The sequence below is a fragment of the Schistocerca cancellata genome, chromosome 1, assembly GCF_023864275.1.
Source record: "Schistocerca cancellata isolate TAMUIC-IGC-003103 chromosome 1, iqSchCanc2.1, whole genome shotgun sequence".
Taxonomy (NCBI): Eukaryota; Metazoa; Arthropoda; class Insecta; order Orthoptera; family Acrididae; genus Schistocerca; species Schistocerca cancellata.
The window spans coordinates 1,283,719,610-1,283,737,377 of NC_064626.1; positions in this window are offsets into that span (position 1 = coordinate 1,283,719,610).

A 17,768-nucleotide genomic window follows, 5' to 3' on the forward strand; every position below is an offset into this window, starting at 1 on the left:
TGATTTCGTTTGATGGTGGATAAGTCAGATTATTTCTTTGTAGCCTGTCAACATCAAGCGCCCGTTTTCATGAGCCACTGTCCCGATTGAAGTTGTTGCACATTCTCATCTCAGCGCGTTCTCTGATGACGGAATCCCAAAAAATACATACTTGCGATGCGATTCTCGTTTCATCAGAACTAATCGCATATTTGTTTACTAAATACAAGAATGGTTAAGACTCCGCATCGGTGAAGGTAAACCGATGAACAAGTCAACACAGAGTGCATATGTTTCAAGGATTTGGAACGAGTGACTGAATTGATGAGGGATAAATCACATTACTGTGTACTTTTTTATTTACATCACTTATAATTAACTTCAAATACCATCATTAACACAATAAAAGTACCATTTGTACTGTATCTTACAAAATGTGCTGAAACTGCCGGCCATCAACCATCAACAGCAATAAAATAATTTTACATTCAAGGGAGATGGTTCGTGATTGAAATTTCGTGAAAAGATCTCACCGCAACGACAAACGCCTTTACTTTACTGGTAGCCACGGAATTTCTCTTATCATATCGACAACACTCTCTCCCTTGTTTCGCGATAGCACAAAACGAACCGACCTTTTTTCGACTTTTTCAATGTCCCTTGTCAATTCTGTCCGGTAATGATCCCATACAGCACAGCATCTTCAACGTGTTCTGCCGATAAAACAAAGTCTTTAGCTTACCTTCCCCACAACACTGTCGGCGAAATCGTTTCAGTTTAATCTACTATGAATCGTAATCCCTAGATATATAGCTAAATTTACAGCCTCTAGATTTGTGTGTAATTTATCGTGCAACGGAAATTTAATATATTTCTTTTTTTACTCATGTGAATGTCCTCACAGTTTTCCTTATTCACAGACAATAGCCACTTTTCGCACAACACAGATGCTTGTTTTCGTCTTCAGATAACTTTACTATACGGTAAATGACAGCATCATCTACAAACAATCTAAGAAAGCTGCTCAGATTGTCTCCTAAATCACTTGCACATATCAAGAACAGCACAGTGCCCTTAACATTTTCTTGTGGAACACCGGATACCACATCTGTTTTTCACTTGATGATTTTCCGTCGATGACTACGTACTACAACCTAGCCGGCCGCTGTGGCCGAGCAGTTCTGGGCGCTTGAGTATGGAACCGTGCGACCGCTGCGGAAGCAGTTTCGAATCCTGCCTCGGGCATGGATGTGTGTGATGTCTTTAGGTTAGTTAGGTTTAAGTAGTTCTAAGTACTAGGGGACTGATGACCTCACACGTCAAATCCTATAGTGCTCAGAGCCATTTGAACTACAACCTCTCTGACAGGAACTTACGAATCCAGGCGCATGGCTAAAGTGATATTCCATAGGAATATAATCGGATTAGAAGTCTCTTGTGAGGAACGGCATGAAAAGCCTTCAGTAAATCCAGAAATTTGTATGTTTCATATCCCCTGTCGATAACACTCAATATTTTGTGCTAATAAAGAGCTAGTTGCGTTGCAGAAGAACGATATTTTTTGACTCCGTGCTGACCATGTGTCAACAGATCGTTACCATCCAGGTAATTCGTATTTTTCGGACACAATATATATTCTATAATCCCAGTGAAAATTTACTTCAGTGATGTGTGCCTATAATTAACCGGATTACTCCTACTTCCTTTGTTGAGTGATGATGTGATCTCCGCAACTTTCCAGTCTTTTGGTACGAAGCTTTCTACAAGCGAGTGGTTGTAAGTGATTGCTATGTATGGGTATATTGCATCAGCATACTCTGAAAAGAGGCTAATTGGTATACTATCTGGAGCGGAAGACTTGCCTTTATTAAGTTATTTAAGCTTCTTCGCTACACAGAGGATATTTACTTCTAAATTTACCCATGTTAGTACTCTTCTTGATTTGAATTCTGAAATATTTACTTTGTCTTCTTGGGTGAAGGAACTTCGGAAAACTTAAGTTTAATAACTCCGCTTTAGTGATGCTGTTATCGGTAATATTATCAAGGGTATCGCACAGTGAAAGTATTGATTGTATTTTGCCGCTGTTGTATCCACACGACAAGAGTCTCTTTGGATTTGCTACCATATTTCGTGACAGAGTTTCGTTGTACAAGCTATTAAAAGCATCTTCCACTGACACCCGCTTTAAGTTTCGAGCTTCAGTAAAACATCGCTGTCCTTGGATATTCTGCGTTTTTTAAATGTAGCTTTTGCAACAGTGTTCTAACCTGATTTGTGTACCGTGTGGGATCAGTACCGCCTTTTATTAATTTATTGGTTATAAATCTCTCAACTGCCACAGATACTATTTTCTTGAGCTTAAGCCACATCTTGTCTACACTTACATAGTTTGGAAGAAGTGTAGACTGCCTCTTAGGAATGTATGAAGCGAATTTTTAATTACTTTTTAAACAGATATATTCTGCGTTTACTTTTGGATGTTGCGGTAGTAAGTTTCAGAACAACGACCTAATCACGAATCCCTGTATCCGTCATCATCCTATTTGCTCAGTATTATTTGTTGCTAAGAGGTCTAATATATTTTCGCGACGATTTACAACAGTGGGCTCGTGAACTAACTGCTCAAAATAAGCATTTACAACAATTTATGACGACTTCTTATTCGTAACACAGGGTTTTAACATGTATCTCCGCCAACGTATCGACGGTCGACTGAAGTCAACACCAACTATAATGGTATCTGTTTGAGATGACATCCAGGTTTTCTGCAAACTGTTCAGCAATTGAATCATGTCAGCCGGGGACTGGGAGGGAGGGGGGAAGAGTAAACGAAAGAAACCAATTATTAATTTAGTCCGGTTGTCAAGTATAACCACTACCCATAATATCTTACAGGAAGTATCTGCTTCAATTTCACTATAAATAAACTATTTCTTACAGCACCAAATACACCGCGAGCAACTGTGTTTAAACTATCCTTTCCGTACACCATTAGCTCCTTTGTAAAAATTTCGGCTGAACTTATCTCCGGCTTCAGTCACCTTCCTGTACCTATTACGAATTGAGCTTCAATGCCTCCTAGTAGCAATTGAAACTTTAATTTTTCGCCAACACTGTTACGACAATTTACAGCTACAATATTGGTTGTTGCTACGTCTACCCTCTTCCTCTGTTCATCACGCTTTGAGTTCGAAGCCCTCTGTTTGCGGCCCCGAGACGCTATAACCTAAAAGACCACCCAGTCCATTCCAAACAGCCCCTACACGCAGCGGCCACCTGCGCAACAGATCCGGCAGGCGGGTCTCGGACGAGTAGGGGTCAGCCTGTCGGCCCCCAAGCAGAGCCCACGTCAAACCGGCAGCCGCTAGCTGGATCAGATACGGCGCTAGAGGTCTCCACGTACACGGATTAGTTTTTTGCGTACATGTGGCTGAAAATACTGCACATTTTGCCGTGCGTATCCCATTTAAGGCCCCTGGGGCATTCTGCGAGAGCAACAGCTCCCCCACATTCAGGAGCTTATTTCAGTGGATCCAGAAAGATGTGTCGCAGTCCATCCCCACTACGCCACTGAGTCGTCCCCCCGGGAAAAGCACTACACTCCAGGCCGTTACCGGTCGACCTGTGGCCTAAGACGCCGTATCAACAGTCTGGATCCGTAAATTATTCTGGTTGTTGACTGGCTGCACCAAAGTTTGAAACCTTTCGCTATAGGGGGCACTGACTATCAGTGATTTATGTCTAACTCCAGAAAACGTAACTGACCTACTTATTTATTTTCTGAATTACGTCTAATTCAAGCTGGCTGAAGTACATTTCAAAACCTGCCTTCTGCCAGACCAGATAGTGGAGGTATTAACGACTGCGCTATTAGAATTGGCCTTTTGCCAAGAGTAATTTTGTTGTCTGGGCCTTAGCTTCTGTGTATAGTGGACCCCCTGACCCATTAAGTGGAACCCAAAAGCTCACCACCCTAATGAGTAAGTCGTGAAATCTGCAACCTACATGCTCACAGAACGCCTGAACCTCTGATTCAGATCCTTCTCTAGGCTCTGTACCAAAGATCCGCAAACAGTCCTGTCGATGATGCAACAGATGGCGAGCTCTGCCTTCATCTCGCTTCACCAGTTTAGCTAGCTCCCCGAAACCAGAGAGAATCTCTTCCAAACCAAAGCGACACACATCGTTAGAACAGACACAAGCCACCAACTGCAGTTAGCTGCACATTTTGCTCTTTGCGGTATCAAGAAGAACTCCTTCCACACCTGTACTGACACCTTCCGGTACGCGCACAGAGTGCACGCTAGATTTCTCTCCCGATTTGGCAGCCATACACCTAAGGGGTCCCATAATGCGCCTGACACTGGAGCTCCCAACTACCAGTAATCCCACTCCTGTGAATGACCAGATTTTACTGGGTGAAAGGCTTCTTCTGGAACAGGGAGAGCGACTGCACCTGGCCCAGGATCTTTGTCATCCATAGACAGAACCCGAAACCTGTTCATCAGACAAACTGGAGAGACCCATCGATCGACCCTCTTTCGCCATCTGCCACACCTTGAAACGACCTCCAGCTCGACCACAGGTGTTCCTCAGTGCAGGCGGTAATTGGAGCGATCAAATTACTGGGCTGACGGCGGGAGACGAGGCGTGTGCTTGACATACACCGCACCCCCACGTCCGGCCCCTCCACAGTGAAGCCGACTGGCAATGGCCTCGAGCTGTGTGACCACAGCCACCACCAATTGCGGCTGTCACCGAAGAGTCACCAACTCAGTCCGCATCTGAATGCAGCAATTACATTCCCTCTCCATATTAAAGGCGATGGTAATATACACCACACATTCAAAAAATCACAGGATTTTGGTTACTAGATTTAAAAAAAATACGCAAGAAATTTAAAAATACAGATCCAAAAAATAAGTCGTTTCTTGGTATTAATAGCTTGGTACAGCTCGCAGACGATACGCTGAGCTCTGGTGTGTTGCTGGCGACACGAGAAATGCTGCCCAAAATGTAAAATCCCTGTTGCATTCTTCTTCGGCGAAACAGTTTCCGACGAAGTAATGTTGTATTCATACACCTGTTTTATCATTTTCCGTCCCAGTGTCATCATAAAGGTCAACGAACAGCTTCTTTCCATTGATTGAACACAGAGGTCACGTAACAACTTACTAATTCACAGAAAGTATCTCTTTATTCTTGTTTTGACTTCACTCAACGTTTGGTTGGCAATCAGCCATCAGCTTTGTCTAAATTCGCTACACACCCTCCCTGTTTACATAGTATATTCCGATAATTGTTTGAACAGTGTTCGGCGCTACCCACCCCTCACCAACGGCTTATCGTATCTGTGTACACAGACTACGTGTGAGTGACCTCCACATCCTTCTCTCCAGAGCTGAAAATTAGCACTAGTAGTTTCTCACCATTTCCCTACCGTATTTACAAAATAGATATTTTCTTCCCATTTTCTTGCAATTTTGTTTAACATCTTGTCACTTCTACAAATATACACTCACAAGGCAAAGCATTACGACCCCTGCCCACCGCAACGTTGGATGGCGACTGATTGCACTGCGGCCACGTGACACAAGCGGAGCAGAGACGGGCGAGGGATCACACTAGCAAAGATGTAGGTTGCAAATGGGGAAATCCAGCGAGATAAGCGGCTGTGAAAAAGAGCAGATTACTATTATAAAGAGCCTGTGAACGACTACCTCGAAAATGGCGAAGCTGGTCGAATGTTCACGTGCTACTGTCGTGAGCATCTATGGCAAGAGGTAGAGGGGCTGTGAAACTACCACCAGGCGCTAAGTGGTTGGACGTCCAAGACTCTTCACAAAACTTGGGTGTTCGGAGGCTTGTGTGCTCTGTAGGATACATGGTGAACCGTGGCATCTCTGCCCAATGAGCACAAGGCTGGTGCACGCACAAGTGTTTCGCAGCGCGCTGTTCAGCGTACATTGTTGAACATGGAGCTCCACAGCAAGGAACCCTAACTTGCTTGAAACGCCCGCTAAATCACGCAGGGCAAACAGTAATTAGGATTATGGAAAGGGCCAAGGGAGTTGAAGTCGAATTCATTTCACAATTGTAATTTGTAATCATTTAGTTCACAAATACACTTTTGAAAGAATTAAATTTGCTTCGCGGCTGAAGGCCACCAAACAGATGCTTCAGAATAAGTTCAATTTTAAAAAGACATGACACACAATTAAATTTACGAATAAGATAAAGCGTATACATATATGAGATCAGCATGTGGAACGGCTGAAGGTCGACGGATTAAATCTTCAAAATTCCAAATATACTACGATGATTACCGAAGGTAGAAGGCCACAATGTTTTAAGATGCTAACGGGACTGGTGGTCCGCAAGGTGCACAGATAGAGATAAACAAACGCAATAAGATGACTGAAGGCCGGAAAGTTAAATTTTGCAAATTAAGGAAACACATATTGCAACAACTGGTAAAACAATACATTAAGTTTAAAAATTTCATTTTTTTAACACCAACGGCGGAAGGCCCATAATAACTTGTAAAATCTTTCAGTGAAAATTACAATAACCTTTCAAGAGCAGAAAGCAATAACGTTTGGAGCTGAAGGCCCACAACTAACCTTGCCAAATTAAAAATGTAAAATACACTTAAATTACAACAACATTAACACTGCCAAAAGGATAATTAAGAGAACGGCAATCAATAGTCTCCAGTGGATCGGTCTGCCCTCGTTCACTTAGGCGAGACAGGTGGTGAGTCCAACTACACTTAATTCGTGCTAACCTAACCAAGGGACAGTCACGGACCGACCGACCAACCGCTTGCTTGGCACGACAGAGTACACGAGAATTCAAGCCCCCCCCCCCCCCCCCAAAAAAAAAAAAAATTTCAGGTATCACTGTCCCCAAAGAAACATGTATGTGAACTGAGCTTCCAAAACAACACACCATGTTGGGCAGCAACAACCGGTGAGGAAAACACATTGCCTAGAAATTACGTTAGCGGCCAGGGCAGGTAACCAGAACACTGACGGCCACAAGGCAGAAACTTCCGCTGGTGCAAGCAAATTGTGGTCAACCAATATAGTTAATTGCACCGCATGGCGGCTAAATTTCTGCAGTAGAAACACTCGCTAAATTTCAGCAATAGAAACACTCGGTGTTGCTCACAGGACAACCTCCCCAACAGCGAACCACCGAAACGAACCACCCAACATCAGTGTACGTGGCTTGGGTAGTTGAAACCACTACTCGACTTTGACGTCCTGGGTCGGTGAAGCACGGAGCTCGTAGCGATCGGGCATCTCCACACATGCTCTGACACTGTGCAGGGACCGCGAGCGGACCCAGCCGACTGTACCGCAAGGAGATAACTTCCCTGGTCCGCAGCAACCGACCGACTGCTGCAGAATGCCGACAACATCTAAAATAGTCGTCCGTGGAAATAAGACCAACTACACACACAACCTGACAAACACTTGCACCAAGACCAGAACGATACCCAACAGTAACGGCGAGCCAAAACGCGTCTTCCGTTAGGACAACCGACCGACGATCCACCAAGACCGCGGGCCGGCTCAGGTGATGCGTGCCGGCGGTGGTCGGGCGAGCCATGTCGACGCAGACCTGACTGCTGCTCCAGCCCGACTGCACTACTGCCGCATTGCAACTCCCGACTGGCAGGTCCAGACTGCGCTCCAGACACGTTCCAGCCGACTGGCAGCCCGAACTCGCGACCCGAACTCCGAACCCGAATTGGCTTACGACAGACAACAACCGGGAAGTCATAGCAGTCGAGCAAAGATACTATGAGAGGGGATATATCGATATGCGCTGCTAGCGCCGGTCACGGTCAGGCAAAGCAGCAATTCAATGAGAGTAGTAACTTAAATTAGCGTAGTGAGGTGGAAGTACGTTAAAAACAGGGTGTAAAATACCACACACGGCTCAGTGCTCACAAACTGACCCAACGACTTCGTCAGTTACGATTGCAATAGGCACAGGATCATCGCGATTCGATCGTTGACGAATGGAAACGAGTCGACTCTTCGGATAAATCACAGTTTTGCTACTCTAGGTCGATGATCGTCTCCACAAACGCGTCATCGAGGTGATCGGCGGTTGAAATGTGCAGCGCGCGTCGAACGCAGGCTGGTGGGAGCAGTATTACGCTGTGGGAGACATTCTCCTGCGCGTGCATGGGACCTATGGGAGTAATCGAAGACACGCTGACAGCTGCGAATCACCTGCATCCCTTCCTGTTTACCGGCCGGAGTGGCCGACTGGTTCTAGGCGCTTCAGTCTGGAACCGCGCGACCGCTACGGTTCAAATGGTTCAAATGGCTCTGAGCACTATGCGACTTAACTTCTAAGGTGATCAGTCGCCTAGAACTTAGAGCTAATTAAACCTAACTAACCTAAGGACATCACACACATCCATGCCCGAGGCAGGATTCGAACCTGCGACCGTAGCGGTCGCGCGGTTCCAGACTGTAGCGCCTTTAACCGCTTGGTCACCACGGCCGGCGACCGCTACGGTCGCAGGTTCGAATCCTGCCTCGGGCATGGATGTGTGTGATGTCCTTAGGTTGGTTAGGTTTGTGTAGTTCTAAGCTCTAGGGGACTAATAACCTCAGAAGATAAGTCCCATAGTGCTCATAGCCATTTGAACCATTTTGCACCTTCCTGTTTAATGTCTTCCCCGACGGCGATGTCTACTTTCAGCAGTATAATTTTCCGTGTCTCGGAGCCAGAACCGCGCTACAGTGATTTTAGGAGCATTATGGTGAACTCACGTTGATGGTGACCAAATACGACTAGCGTAAATCCTATAGCACCCATCTTGGTTGCCATCGGGAGCCATTACCGCGTACGCAGATCAGCGGCCCGTTATTTACGCGAATTACATGACCTTTGCGTAGATATCTAATGCCACATATCTCCACAAACCTACCAACAAACTGTAGGTCCCTGATACGCAAAATCAGTGACGTATTTCGTTCCAAAGACGGACAAACAAACTATTAAGCGGGTAGTCATAATGTTTTGGCTCATCAGTGTAACATGCAAGAGTAGTTCATAACTGTAGTACCTTCCGCCGCAGAAGTTGAACACGCGGCAGAACAAATGGACGTGGTCAGCCCATAGAGGGCTCCGCCTCCGCGCAGCGGCTATTCCGCGCAGCGGCTCTCGCGCAGCGAGGGCGCCACCGATACGCCACGTGCAGACAGCGGCCAATAGCCGCTCCCTCCGGTTTCGTACATAGGCACCCGCTCTGCCTTAGTCCAGTCATTCGAGGGTTGGATTCCCTCACTTCTTCATCGAGGACTAGCACTGCCTGGGCTACTCTCAGGGTGTATCTTCGACGTGGAAGATCCCCACCATTTCCTTGCCGTGTCGTCTGCTCGCCGTCCCGTCCTCCTGGTCGCCGCCTGCCGGTGCTCGCCGTCGCCGCCGCCGCTGCCGTTCGGTCGCTGCCTGCTGCCGCCGCCTTGTCGCCGCCGCCGCCGCCCTTCTCGCGCGCCGCCACCATGTCCCAACCCACCACCACTATCATTTTCACCTCTCCCTCACCCTCATCTACAATCGCCGTCATAAGGTGGACCCCTCCCGTTCCCTAGTCCAATCCTACCGCTGCCAACGCTGTCTCACATACGATGACCACGTTACCTCTGCCTGCAAGAACCCCCCTACTTGTCCCCACTGCAAAGCTTCACACTTCCTCAAGAATTGCCCCAACCTCACCTCTCCCCCCTCCTGCAACACTTGTAACGAATCACATCCTACCTACTCCTCGAAGTGTAAAGCGAGACCTTCTCTGGTTACCCCTGAGCTCACCGTCGCTGTCAGTCCTGTTGATGACCCCATCCACCCCAACAACTCACTCCGCCCTCCACCTACTGCAGAGGACATCATCCGTTTCATCACCATTGTGCTCCAAAACATCCACCCCTTCCAGCGCTCCCACACCCTTTCCCAAATCGCTCTCGCTGCCCATTCCACCTTCCATCTTACCACCTATGCCACATACTCCCACAACCAGGCCCACTTCACTTTCACCCCCCTCCCCTCCCATGGTACAACAACCCTACCGCATCCTGCACCACAACATTCGCTCCCTGCCCACCCACAAACTCCTCTTCCTCCACACCCTCCATCAGCACCGTGTGGATGCCTTCGTCCTAAATGAAACCTTCCTAAAACCCCGTATCTCCATCTCCTTACACCCTTCACCGCACCGATAACCCGTACCCTCTGGCGCGTGGCAGAGTTGCTATAGGCCACCTCAAGCACCTCCCTGTCCGGCCCCAGTCCTGCCGAGCATCTCACCCTCAGCCTCTTCTTCCCCACCCTTACCATCACCTGTGCCACCATTTATGTCCACCACCCTCGCACCCCCATCCCATATGATTTCCTGGCCCACATTGACCGCACCTTCTCCACCTACATGATTTCCGCCGACCTCAATATCCACAGCCGTGATCCTGCCGACCTCCAGCGGTGGCATCACTTTCTCACCACCCTCCAGGGAGACCTGGTTCCCCTGTCTCAGCACACCCGACCCAAAACCAACACCACTCCCGATGTGGTCCTTGCCTCTCCCAACCTCCTTGGGCGCATCACTGCAGATGTCCTTGACCTCATTGTCAGTGACCATGCTCCTGTTCTCCTCACTATCTCTAATGGTAGCCATCCCTGCAACGCTCCTCACCCCAACGTCCCTCCTAAACTTGTCCATGATTACTCCCGTGCCAACTGGGATGCTTACCGGGACTCCATTCACACTCAGGTTGATGGCCATGACCTTACCCTCCAATCTCCTGATGACATCTCTCGCACCACTGCCTTCCTGCACCAGACCTTGTCTGACGCCGTCGCCACCCATATCCCCACCAAAGCCATCCACCCTCACGGCCCCGCCCTGCCTCCACAGGCTGTCCTTCTCCTTCGAGAGTCCCGCCGCCTCTACCACTCTTTTCTCCGCGCTCGTGACTGAGATACACTTACCCGCCACCGGCAATTTCAATGACACATCTGCAACTTGCTTACTGCGAAGAAACGCCGTGCCTGGCGCCAGACATGTACACAACTCAACACCACACTCCCCATAAACTCTTCCAAGTATGGGTCTGCTTCCCACCGCCTTACTGGGAACCGCCCCACCCCCCAGTACCCTCTCCTCCTTAATGACTGTCCCTTTCCTGACAACCTCAGTAGGGCCAACCACTTTGCCTCTCACCTCTCCGATGTTTTTTCCATCCCAGATAATCCCCACTTTGATTATTCCCTCTTCCCTGACGTCATGGACCGTACAAATACCTCTGTTCCTCCCCTTGCTCCTAGCTTCCAGTACTTGGGCCACACACCACCATCTGACCTTAACACTCCCATCACTACACAGGACATCAGCCTCACACTCTGCAATAAACGCAACACTGCTCCCGGCCACGACTGCATTACCTACCGCCACCTCGAACACTGCCCTCCCTCCATCCTTTCAGTCCTTACCACCCTCTACAATGTCATCCTTGCCACTGGCTTCTATCCCGACCTGTAGAAAACCTCCCGTATCCTGATGTTCTCCAAACCCAACAACCCTCCATCTGATGCCTCTTCCTATCGTCCTATCTGTCTCACATCGGTGTTCAGCAAGCTCTTGGAATCCATCCTTTCCCAGCGCATCCATCACCACTTCTGCCAAAACCACCTCCTCCCCAACACCCAATGTGGCTTTCAACCTTCCTTCTCTGCTGATGACCAACTCCTCCGCCTCACTTATCTCTCCTCCCTCCAGCTTAACTCCCGTCGCTCCGCCATTTTTGTCTCCCTTGACCTCGAAAAGGCCTACGACCTTGTCTGGCATCCTGGTCTCCTGTTTAAACTCCAAACCTACGCCCTTCCTATCAACTACATCTGTCTGATGGCCTCCTTCCTCTCCCACTGTACCTCCTATGTTACCATCTGTAAAGCCAATTCCCACACCTTCTACCCCTCTGCAGGTGTGCCCCAGGGCTCTGTCATCTCCTCTCTCCTCTACCTCCTGTACATGGCAGATATGCCCCAACCCCCCCCCCCTCTTACAATACGCTGATGACACCGCATTCCTCGCCCTCGCTCCTACCCTCCAACGGTCCCAATGCCTTCTCCAGAATCACCTTGACCTTTTTGCTACATGGTGTAACCAGTGGCTCCTAAAAATCAATCCTTCCAAGACCCAGGCAATCATCGTAGGTCGTACCACTCGTTCCTTCCGGCTCCTGCATTTCTCCCTTACTGTCTGCGCCCGTCCTGTCCGCCTTACCTCCACCCTCACCTACCTTGGCCTCACCATTGACTGTCACCTCACCTGGATCCCTCATCTCTGCTCCATCCATTCCAAAGCCCACAACCACCTCCGACTCCTCAAACTCCTCTCTGGCCAGTTGCACCCCTCTACCATCCTCCACACCTACAAATCCTTCATCCGTCCCATCCTCTGTTATGCCAGTCCTGCCTGTATATCTGCCCCCCCCCCAAATTCTATAAGTCCCTCCAGATCCTTGAGCGTCATGCACTCCACTTCACCTTCCGTATATGCCTCCCGTCCCCCACACGGATCCTCTATGAGCTGATTCCTTTCCCCCATCTGCTCCTATTCCTCGAACACTCTACGCCTCCCGCTGCCTTGATCCCCCTCACCCCCTGGTTGCTCCTCTCCTCTCCCATCCCCGCCCCCTGCCACATCTTTACTGTTGTGTCCCCCCTGCCCTCCATCTCTACACCCTTCATCCCCTTTCCCAAGGTGGCTTCCAGCAACTCCCCCTCCCGGATGATGCCCTCTCTCCTCCATTTATCCCTCCTATCAACTCTGATCCTCACTCCCCTTTCTTTCCTCTGTCCTTTTCCTGGGCTCCCTCTCTCCCCTTCCCTCCTCTTTTTTTCCCCACCTCCCCCCTCTCTGCCCCCTTCTCTCCCCCGAGTCCTTTTGCATTTCCCTCCTCTGCCTCTTCTCATTCCCACTCGCGTCTGCCCTGCCCCTCCCCCCCCCCTTTATGAGTCCTCTCCCTCCTTGGTTCTCCCCCCCCCTTTTCGTCTTTTCCTCTCCTCCCTCCTTGTTTTTCCCCCTCCTCCAAGTCCCCCCCAAAAAAATGGTTCAAATGGCTCTGAGCACTATGCGACTTAATATTTGTGGTCATCAGTCCCCTAGAACTTAGAACTACTTAAACCCAACTAACCTAAGGACATCACACACATCCACGCCCGAGGCAGGATTCGAACCTTCAACTGTAGCAGTCAGGTCCCCCCCCCCATCTGCCTTTGGCTTGGGAGTGTCATATTTGTGAGGCCATTTTTGTGCAGTGTTTTTCCAGTGAGTGTTCCGTGTTGTGTCTTTTGGGAAGTGTAGGGAACAGCCATCATACTGTCGCTGGGTGTGATTTTTTATCTCTTGCGAACAGAAACCAGACTGTCGCCATGTTTTTTAATTGTGTGTCTACTACGTTACTTGTCTGATTCCTGTGTATTTTATCAACATTGCCAACCCCTTTTGCTTTCTGTTTTAACTTTCCGCATTTTTACGCCATTTTACACTTTAAGTCACCATTTATCGCCTGTTTTTCCTTGTTTCTTTCTTCTTCCTTTTTTTTAAAAAAATGTCTGTAGGCTGTAGAGCAGCGTACTAAGCTGTTGCCAGCCCGCCCTCTTCGGGGGGGGGGGGGAATTGAAAATCAATAAAGAAGAAAAAAACCCTAGTGCAGTCAGTCTGGTACTGGCTCTGGATGTCATTTCTATCTCGGCGGTACTGCGTTCTGGTCGTTGCTCGTTGTTGACATTTGCCTGGCTCTGGTTCCGAGTGGATTTACGTTTGGTGTTGTTGTTTCCACAAGCCTCCGTTGTTTATCTCTTCCTCGTTGTGTCGCTCATAGTCGGTCGTGGTCGGTTGTTGTCAGTTGTCGTTGGTCTGTCGTCCGACTCGTCCTGTGTTTACCCGGTGGTGCGTGCTCCACCGCCGGCGGCTTCCCCGCCTCGCGTCTCCGATCCGCAGCCCAAGGCGTTCCCGCTGTTGGTTTTGGTTACTATAATAAGCAAGTACGGATAGCGAATATGGCTATAAATTTTGAAGTACGCGCAACATTTTGCTCTTATCCTATCTCCGCATAAAGTGTGTATTAAGTTTCTGTTCCACTGTAGGCGCCGCATTTCCTGTGAAACATTAGTACCACAAGTTAGCTGAATTTTTAAAGACCTGTCGTTTTTCAGGGAACGCTAGATTTTGCAGCAAACGGGGACTGTAGTACCATTCTTCTGCGTCGATCAGGTGAATTCTCAGCTATAAAGTTACCTACTGTAGAGTGGTCACTAACCTAGCAGACTACTACAGATAGTGAGCACACTTCGTACTCCGTGATCGTAGCGTAGACACTTATATTGTTCCAAAATGACCGGTTTCAGCAGCCTTGTGCTGCCATTATCTGATCATATGGAAATTGTTATAAAACTGCTATGTTACATTATATTAAGTCAAAGCATAAAAGGTAATTATCACCTACAGAAATCCAGTTGGCAATTTGCACACAGATGATACACTGAAGAGTCAAAGAAACTGATACACCTAACTAATATTGTGTAGGGCCCCCGCGAGCAGAAGTGCCGCAACACGACGTGGCATGGATTCTACTAATGTCTGAAGTAGTGTTGGAGGGAACTGACAAAATGAATCCTGTAGGGCTGTCCATAAAACAGTAAGAGTACAAGGGGGTGGAGATCTCTACTGAGCAGCACGTTCCAAGGCATCCCAAATATGCTCAATAATGTTCATGTCTAGGGAGTTTGGTGTCCAGCGGAATTGTTTAAATTCAGAAGAGTGATCCTGGAACCACTCTATAGCAATTCTGGACGTGTGGGGTGTCACGTTGTCCTGCTGGAATTGTTCAAGCCCGTCTGAATGCACAATGGACATGAATGGAAGCAGGTGATCAGACAGGATGTTTACGTACGTGTCACCTGTCAGAGTCGTATCTAGACGTAGAGGGGGGGGGGGGGGGGGTTCCATATCATTCTAACTGCACACGCCGCACACCATTACAGAGCCTCCACCAGTTTGAACAGCCCCTGCTAACATGCACGGTCCATAGAGTCATGAGGTTGTCTCCATACCCGTACGCGTCCACTCGCTCGATACAATTTGAAAAGAGACTCGTAAGACCAGGCAACATGTTCCCAGTCGTCAACAGTTCAATGTCGGTGTTGATGGGCCCAGGCGAGCCGTGAAGCTTTGTGTCGTGCAGTCATGAAGGGTACTCCGAAAGCCCATATCGATGATGTTTCGTTGAATGGTTCGCACGCTGACACTTGTTGATGGCCTATCACTGAAATCTGCAGTAGTTTGCGGAAGGATTGCATTTCTGTCACGTTGGACGATTCTATTCAATCGTCGTTGGTCCCATTCTTGCAGGATCACTTTACGGCCGCAGCGATGTCAGAGATATGATGTTTTACCGGATACGCTCGTGAAATGGTCTTACGGGAAAATCCCCATTTTGTCCCTACCTCAGAGGTGCTGTGTCCCATCGCTCGTGCGCCGACTATAACACCACGTTCAAACTCTGGATAACCTGCCATTGTAGCAGCAGTAACCGATATAACAACTGCGCCAGACACTAGTGGTCTTATATAACCGTCGCCCACGGCAGCGCCGTATTCTGCCTGTTAAATCTGCCTCTTTACATACCTCTGTATTTGACTACGCATGCTTTTAAGTCTCTTTGGTGCTTCAGTATAAAATGGACAGACTTGACAAAATGCACACAGCTGATAATGCTCGTATATCCCTCCCATGTTGGTGTCGAACATGGTTCTCACAAGTCTGCCGCACAGCACTATGCCAGTAGCGTAGTGCCGTGGGGCAAACTTGTGAGAACCATATTCGCCACCAACGTACGTGGACTATACGAGAATTTTATCAAGTGCATGCATTTTATCATCTGTGAGCATTTTATCAACTATATTTTTATCAAAATATACACACATAAAAAAAAGTTTTGCATCACCTCGGTTCTGAGAGTTCCGGAACCTGTATACAAAACTGGAATAGAGATCAACACAAACATTATTTCTACCCTTTTTATTGTTCATGAAAACCACACATTGTATGTTGTACGACCACACAGTGAGACCTTCGGAGGTGGTGGTCCAGATTACTGTACACTCCGGTACCTCTAATACTCAATAGCACTTCCTCTTGCATTGATGCTTGCCTGTATTCGTCATGATATAGTATCCACAAGTCCATCAAGGCACTGTTGGTCCAGATTGTCCCACTCCTCAACGGCGATTCGGCGTAGATCACTCAGAGTCGTTGGTAGGTCACGTCGTCCATAAACAGACATTTTCAATTTGTTCTAGGCATTTTCGATGGGGTTCATGTCTGGAGAACATGCTGGCCACTCTAGTCGAGCGATGTCGTTATCATTCATTCATAAGAAGTGCACGATGGGGGCGCAAATTATCGTCCATGAAGACGAATGCCTCTCCAATATGCTACCGATATGGTTGCACTATTGGTCGGAGGACAGCATTCACGTATCGTATAGCCGTTACGGCGCCTTTCATGACCACCAGCGGCGTACGTCGGCCGCATATAATGCCACGCCAAAACATCAGGGAACCTCCGCCTTGCTGCACTCGCTGGACAGTGTGTCTAAGGCGATCAGCCTGACCAGGTTTCCCCGTAAAACGTCTCCGACGATTCTCTGGTTGGAGGCATATGCGACACTCATCGGTGAAGAGAACGTGATGCCAGTCCTGAGCGGTCCATTCGGCTTGTCGTTGGGCCCATCTGTACCACGCTGCATGATGTCGTGGTTGCAAAGATGGATCTCGCCATGGACGTCGGAAGTGAAGTTGCCCATCATGCAGCCTATTGCGCACAGTTTGAGTCGTAACACGACGTCCTGTAGCTGCACGAAAAGCATTAGTCAACGTGACGGCGTTGCTGTGAGGGTTCCTCCGAGCCATAATCCGCAGGTAGTGGTCAGCCATTGCAGCAGTAGCTCTTGGGTGGCCTGAACGAGGCATGTCATCGACAGTTCCTGTCTCTCTGTATCTCCTCCATGTCCGAACAACATAACTTTGGTTCACTCCGAGATTCCTGGACACTTCCTTTGTTGAGAGCCCTTCCTATCACAAAGTAACAATGCGGACGCGATCGGACCGCGCTATTCACCGTCTAGGCTTGGTTGAACTACAGACAACACGAGCCGTGTACCTCCTTCCTGGTGGCATGACTGGAGCTGATCGGTTGTCGGACCTCTCCGTCTAATAGGCACTGCTCATGCACTGTTGTTTACATCTTTGGACGAGTTTAGTGACATCTCTGAACAGTCAAAGCGACTATATCTGTCAGTGTCCGCAGTCAACGTCTATCTTCATGAGTTCTGGGAACCGGGGTAATGCAATTCTTTTTTTGGTGTGTGTATGTATTTGTGGGAGAGTACCTTTTAGCTTTCACTACATGTAACGTAATATAGCAGTTTTAAAACAAGTTCCATATGTTTCTAGGTTCCATATGATCAGGTGTTGGCAGCATAAGACTGTTGAATCCAGACATCTTGCAACAGTAAAATTGTCTACATAGCAATCGCGGCATACGGAGTGTGTTCATTTTCACGCTATGCCGATCGTCCCACAGTACAGCATGTGTATCTTCCAGAAGCATTTACAAGAGCCTAGAGATTCTTTGAAATGCGTACCAATACATGTACTGGTTGTGGTATTTTGGGTTAATAATTAAGAAGAATCCATTT